This window comes from Antechinus flavipes, chromosome 2 (assembly GCF_016432865.1).
Source record: "Antechinus flavipes isolate AdamAnt ecotype Samford, QLD, Australia chromosome 2, AdamAnt_v2, whole genome shotgun sequence".
Taxonomy (NCBI): domain Eukaryota; kingdom Metazoa; phylum Chordata; class Mammalia; order Dasyuromorphia; family Dasyuridae; genus Antechinus; species Antechinus flavipes.
The window spans coordinates 20,730,849-20,737,522 of record NC_067399.1 but is presented as its reverse complement, the minus strand read 5'-3'; the positions used below and the strand labels follow the sequence as shown (position 1 = coordinate 20,737,522).

General features: G+C 50.8%; 1 protein-coding gene across 5 annotated transcripts in view; it reads left to right on the top strand.

The window, feature by feature from the left end:
• Positions 1–330: 330 nt before the first annotated feature.
• The window catches only part of ALMS1 (ALMS1 centrosome and basal body associated protein), a 110,473-nt gene continuing 104,129 nt past the window's right edge, over positions 331–6,674 (top strand). For 2 of the 5 annotated variants that reach the window (XM_051974259.1, XM_051974258.1), the window contains exons 1-2: positions 332–461; positions 4,127–4,321. The gene's annotated coding sequence lies outside the window, so the exon portion shown is untranslated. Of the gene's footprint in view, positions 462–4,126; positions 4,322–6,674 lie in introns of all 5 variants that reach the window. The other 3 variants (XM_051974260.1, XM_051974256.1, XM_051974261.1) reach the window with 3 other exon arrangements.

Genomic DNA, 6,674 nt, shown 5'->3' with positions numbered 1-6,674 from the left:
TGCCTTTCCCGCTTGCTCCCGGGGTCCCAGAGGCCCACAAGCTGCCTCCTCCCGCCCTTCAGCGCTCGCGCAGGCGCTTTTCCCGCCGCTTCACTCCTCAGGTGAGGGGCGGGGCTTGAGTCTGCCCCAGTTGTCAGTCCCCTTGCTCCCTCTAGCTTAACCCCCCTCCTAATACGCATGCGTACCTTCTCCTCCTCCTTTTGTCTCCCACCTTCCCCAGGGCACGGCGTCCTTAGCAACGCGAGCGCCCGCGCAGACTCGGCTAGAGGCGGCGCGAGGCAGGGGCGGGGCGCGCGAGCGGGAGCGCAGTGCGCCTGCGCCGGGAGCCAACGGTCGCCTGTCGCTGTGGGTCTCGGGTAAGGGAGGCACAGACATGGAGCCACCGGTCGGGTGTCCGGGCCGGGCAGCGGGAGAGCGGGCGCAGGGGCAGCAGGAGGCGGAGGAGCAGCAGCGGCGGCCGGGTGAGCGGCGGCCCGAGGAGGCGGAGGCGGAGCAGGCGGGAGCGGGGCCGCCCGGGGGGGAGCGAGGGGTGAGTAGTGGTACCGGCACTGCCCGCGGGGCCTCGAGCCTGCTTCTCCACCCCTCAGAGGGCTTCAGTTTCTCCGGCTGTCAGGGGTGGGTGAGGTCGGAGGAGAGCCGACCCCGAGGCGGGATCCCGCCGGCGAAGACCCTTCCCCTCCCTCACGTTGTGATGTCTCTCCCCCCTCCCCCAGGGACGAGCACTCCGCCCTTCCGGGACCCTGGCCTCCTTTGGAGAGGGGCGGTGTCTTGGGGTGCAGCCCCCCAGGTTCTGGAGGGGAGGAGCTGTGTCTGGGGGTGTGGACCCTGAGGTTCTGGAGGGGAGGGGGCGTGTCTCAGGGGATAGATTCCCAGGTTCTGGAGAGTAAGAGGCGTATCTTGGTTCCGACCCCCCAGATTCTGGAGGGAAGGGGCATGTCTTGGAAGGCAGACACCCCCAGGTTCTGGAGGGGAGGGGGTGTGTTGGGGTATGGACCCCCAGGTTCTGGAGGGGAGGAACAGCTTCCTGAAGCCCCCAGTGCCCCTGGGTTTGAGGTCTCCTCTGTCTGTGGAAGGGGCTGCTCTAGTAGCTCTCCGAGGGGGCAAGGTCATTGCGTTTCCAGGACCTCCCTTCTAGGGGGTTTACTTCCGGCTCAGCAGCCCAAGGGTCACTCTGGGTCAGCCCTGTCCTCTCCAGAGGTCCTTGGGAGAGGATGAACCTGCAGCAGCAGCAGCCTTGGGAGTGACCCTGGCCGCCTCCCATGGCCCCCCCAGGGGGTTCCTGGTCCTGAAGTCCCGCTGGTTAGTCCTGATGGTCCAGAAGCGACTCAGATGTCCAGTTGTGTTTTGGGATGGCCCGGAAGGAGCTGCCCACCAGGGGTCCTAGGAGAGCCAGGAGGCTTTGCTGGAGAAGGAGGGCTGAGGTTCCTGCTGCCCTCGGGCAGGTGCTCCTTAGTGGGGCCTCTGCCCGGCGCTGGGCCCCAGAAGGGACAGAGGTGGGGAGATGCGGCCTTCACTCGGCCCAGGTCAGAGGTGGGTTGGGCGCTGGAGAGCAGAGCCTGGGAGGCGGTCAGAGAGGGCAGGGCCCAGAGAGCCTGTGTCAGACAGGGGAGGGCTGGGGCCGGGGCCAGGGGCCAGAGAGCCTGTGTCAGACAGGGGAGGGCTGGGCCAGGGGTCGGCTTCCCCATTCCCTGATGGGGGCGCCACCTGTGAGGGTCACCTGGGCTTGGGGCATGCAAAGAAAGGCTTGGATCCCTCTGCAGAGGGAGGCCCTTACTTAGCCCCAGCAGCGGGTGCCAGGCCCGGGCCCCTCAGCTGCGAAGGTAGCTGCCGCCATCTCCCCGCTAAAGCCCGGGGCACACCCTGCTGGCAGGAGGCTCTTCTGTAGGTCGGGAGCACTGCGGGTGATGGAGAAGGGAGGGGGACGAGGCCTCCTGTGGAAGGGCACAGAGGAGGCCGGGGGCAGCCAGGGAGGGTGCCCCGAGCCTGGGGCGCGAGAAGCAGCCAGGGCGCCGGAGCCATGGGGCTGTCGAGCGGTTTGGGGGCTGACGGGGAGGGGGCCTGCTTGGGAAGGGAATTGAATGCCAGGTGAGGTGGCGAGAGGGGCCGCTGGACTTGACGGAGGCAGCCGTGTGAGGTCAGTCGAGAATCCCGAACCATTGGGAGAGCGGAGGAAAAAGGAGCCTTTGGACAGGCCTGGGAAAGCCCCCTGCCTCAGCAACTGTTGAGAGAGCTGCTTGTTGGATGGGGAAAGGACCTGGGAGGAGGCGGTTGGGTGGGGCAGAGGCAGAATCCTGGATCGGAACAAGGAAGACTTTTGGTCAGAGGGACCTCAGACCCTTAGCTGTGTGACCTCTAGCAAATCATTTGACCTTTGCCACAATTTCCTCATCTGTAAAATGGGGATGATAGGAGCAACTCCTTATGGAGGTTGTGAGGCTCAAATGAGGTCATGTTTGTAAAGGACTATTCAGATGCTTCCTGTTACTGTTGTTGTGGTTGTGTGTGTTGTGGGATTTGGGAATAAATCCAAGAAGGTTGGACTTAGGTTACTAAGGACAGGAAAATCCTTTAAAGATGTTTGATGGTCTTTTGTCAAAGAAGTGCCCTTATGCTGCAGACGGGATTCTTGGGTGGGAGGCGGGTGAGGAGGCTGAAGCTCCAGAAGAGAAAAGTTGCGGATGAAAGCCGGAGGGTGGGTTCTCTGTCCCACACTGACTCCTAATCTGCTTCCATTGCGGAACATCCCCGGTCATAAGTTCCCCTTCTGTGCAGCATGGGCCGGTCTGTCTAGTTTGCTTTTTGGGAGTAAGAGGCTGCTGGCTTTTTTGTTTGCGTTTCAGCCTCACCTCAGGGTGGAAAGATGAGCTCCATGTCCGGTGACCAGGCAGGCAGCTCCGTATTGCTTTCTGCTGGATATATTTCATTGGTATTTTTCTTGAATAAGATGTAAAAGCTCTAAAATTAATTGTTCTTTTGGTTGGACATTTAAAGCCAAAGTCTGTTGAAATTTTTTTAATAGTGCATTTGTTTAGAATAATTGAAGTATAGCTGATTGTATTTCACAGATACTCTGCATCTTCCAAATTTAAATGATTATTCATGGCACTTGATAGTTCCTATCTGTCTTTTGGACTTGTGGAGTCTTCGCTCTGAAACTGTGATCGTACAGTAGATTTATTTATGTTGACAGTTGTATCTTCAATGGGTGGAAAAGGATGTATCTACAAATTAAGATGCATTATTTGTAGTAAAAGGATTTATCTTAATTTGAGATGACGTCTTTTTAGCATTGTTTTTAGCATAGGTTTTTGGTGGTTTTTTTTAGATATTTAATACTTCAGTTTTCCTAACTTGTTTGCTTTTTGGCTTTTATGTGTTTTGTTTTTCCTCTCTTTTTGTTTCTCCTTTCTGTGTCTGTCTCTCTTTGCTTTGCTGATATCATTAGTAAATATTGTTCGTTTAAAAACCGGTTTCTTTGAGAGAAGTAATTTGTTTGCCCTTCTCCTTTATTCCAATCAGTATTAATCAGTTTGAGATTCTATATAAATCACATAGGGATAAAAAGGTTCTTAAAATGGACCTCAAATTTCAATGTAATATTCAATACTCGTTACCAAATTATGAGGCTCACTTGCACAACCGTGAGAATGCTGACAGATATCTCCCTCCTGTTTTACTCCAATTCCAAGTCCAAATTCAGGGGGGATGGGATGTATTGATGCTTTGCAAAGTCCCCCAACTTATTTTTCTACTTCTGAACCAGTTTTTCCTTGCTCAACACAAATAGATGACCATTTTATGACTACTTAGTAAGTGGAGATGCCCTTTGCTTCACCCAATCTGTGACACTTCTGCTAATCTATCATTTTTGGCCCTCAAGAACAAGCTCTATCCACCAGTGAGATTCTGCATTTCGTCATGCTTTTGCATATTTGGATATCAAACCCTCTAAAAACGAGTACTGGAAGAAGAGGGCATCTCAAATCATGAGGAAGATCTGAGGAGATTTCAATGGAAGGGACCACGGACCCTTTATTAAGTACCATTGGCTCAGAGCTCTGTCTCTGTCTCTTTTATTGTAGTTGGACAATTTTAATCCCCACACTTTTTTTGCTTCTTATTCCAGGCATCAGTGAAAAAGAGCAGTGAGAGGCATGAACAGACTTGGGAAGTGCATTTTCACTTGAGATTTGTGAATAATGTAGATCTCTTTTGACTGGAAGAGGAGAAGTTAATCAGTTCTCAAAGCATCTTTGGTTCTAATATCCATCTAAAAGTTTCCCCCCATCATTCTTTCATTAATTTATGCAGCAGCTGAGAGGTAAGTCATCAGGTTTTTCCCTTTAATTGTTGATAAGGATTATTTTAAAATAATAGATAGAAATAAAAGTATAGATTATACTGTTAAGTAAAATAGAACACATTTATCAGTCAGTCAACCAACAGTCATTTCATAAACACTTACTCTATGCTTAATAAGACTTGGATAGATGAAATGACTATGGAAGGAGAGAGCCAAAACGAAGTATAAAGGTATAGCTAGACATTAAGGATGGAGAAAAATGAGACAACCCTTTGAAAGGAAAATGGAATACGGCTGGATTCTGAGGACTAGTCAAAGAGTGGCTCAGTTTTTTTGGGACAGTTAGCCTTTAGAAAAGTTTTAAATGGTCCCTAATTTCATATCTTTTGGTTGGTGCATTACCAGATAGCCAGAAAAGGTGGTAAACCATTAACTTGCCCTTTGGGGTGTAATGTTCTCTGTTTCAGTTTTCTTGGAGTCTCTGGGAACAGCCTTCTTTTCAGTTCAGTAATCACCACAAGAGTAGCCAGGGGTTAAAATCCAAATCCTTTATTGTCTCTTTCAAAGTCTCGTCTCCTTTCCTGGGGCCCAGTTAGCTTTTTTAAAGGCCTATCTATCTCCTTGCTTCTGAGAGCTTGAGCTCCTGCCTGTCTTCTCTCCCCTCTGTGAGCTTCTTTTCTGTGGCTCTCAGTCCCTGCTTCTATGCTCCACACCGAGTAAAAACCAATCATATCACTAGGAAACCATTATTTGTTGTAAGATTAAATTAATCTTACCATGCTAAACTAGATACCCATTGTCTCATCAATTCCACTGACTTTGCTCCTTGTTTCAAGTTCAGAGCTCTGGCCTGGGGGAGTAAATCCAATGAACAAAAAATTGTTTTCATTTGAATGAAAGTATAAAATTAGTTGCTTCACAATTTATCAGTGATGTTTAAGTTATATATAAAACTTTCAGTTAAAGACATTCTTTTAAAATAAGCTTCAAAATAACCATCCGTTTGCCCATCGGGACCAGTGTTTTTCTAATATACCCAGACGTTTACTTAGTAATCATTTCAAAGATGTCATTGTTTGAATGTAACTGGTGAACTCTTTGTTCGTTCCTCTTCATAGTTCATGCTGGCTATTGGGCAAGATGTCGTAGATAAGGATAGAAAGACATTTGCTCAGAAGTTGATTTTTGGATTGCAGGAGAAGTAAGATGAAGGATAGTCCCTAGTATCCCATGGAGACTCCCCATCTGTCCCTGTGGAGCTCGCCTGGTATTAGAGAAAGCTCCACGAAGGAGATGGGGTTTCTCCAGGGGGCCAGCAGCAGGAAGCAACCTGGGATGTAATGGAGAGAGACAAGGAGAGAATTTAGAGCCTAAATTGAAACTTGAGGAGAGCTTGGGATCCCCCAGAATTGAAGTTGTCAGCAGGCAGAAAGCTGGAAAGCTGAACAACAAGGAAGTTCTGTCTTAGAGAAGGGGATCCGCTGTAGCGCTTAGAGATTTGGGGCAGATAGTGAGGGTTTTATCTGGCAGTAGCCTGCCTGAGAGGTGCTTGAGGCTTGCCCTGGATTCTCAGAGACTTTGGCCTTCTCTCAGTTCACCATCCCAGGACACAAGGTTTTCCTTAGCGGTAAAGAGGTATTTAATCTGAGAGAAAGTAGCAGTGTAAGGAGGAACCAACCATAAAGAAAAGGTGAATTCTCACATCAGCGCCTGAAAATCCCCCTTAAAAAATCCAAGAGCTACCTCAGCATGAGGAGCAAGCCTTCACTTCCACAAATGGGAGTGCATGATAAATACCCCCTTGCTGTTTTCTAGCTCCGAAAGGGACGGAACAGGGACTTGTGGGCCAAACTGAAGGCCAGAGACGAGGTCACACGGGATCTGCACTTGGATCTCAGAGTGCCATCCGGCTTCATACAGCCTCCACCGAGGAAGCTGGGGCCTTAAGAGCAAGCCTACCCCCATCAGCTGACTGGCTAGTGCCCTTTCGGCTTCTTCCTTCCCCGCTCCTTGCCTGAGGGACTGGGCTCAGAGCCCTCTGCTGAGCCAGTCTTTCCCCTTTTGCGTCTCTCTCTGATACACAGCTCTGACTCCTCACAGCCTCCCCGGGGGTCCTTGCTGCTGATCTCATAGGATTCACACTCAGCTGCAGGTCCAAGGTCAAACAGTCACACCTTTGTTTAGCACCTGCTGTATGCCAGGTGTATCAGACGTGGTGAGTCCAAAGGAAAATGGAACAGGAAACTTACATGCTGTCAGGGAAGACTCTAGGACACATCAGCGTCTATGCAGAGACACAAGGTAGTTGGGGCAATGAGGCCCCTGCAGGTGGGGGTGGGGGGGATTGGGACACCACTGGGGCTGCTACCTG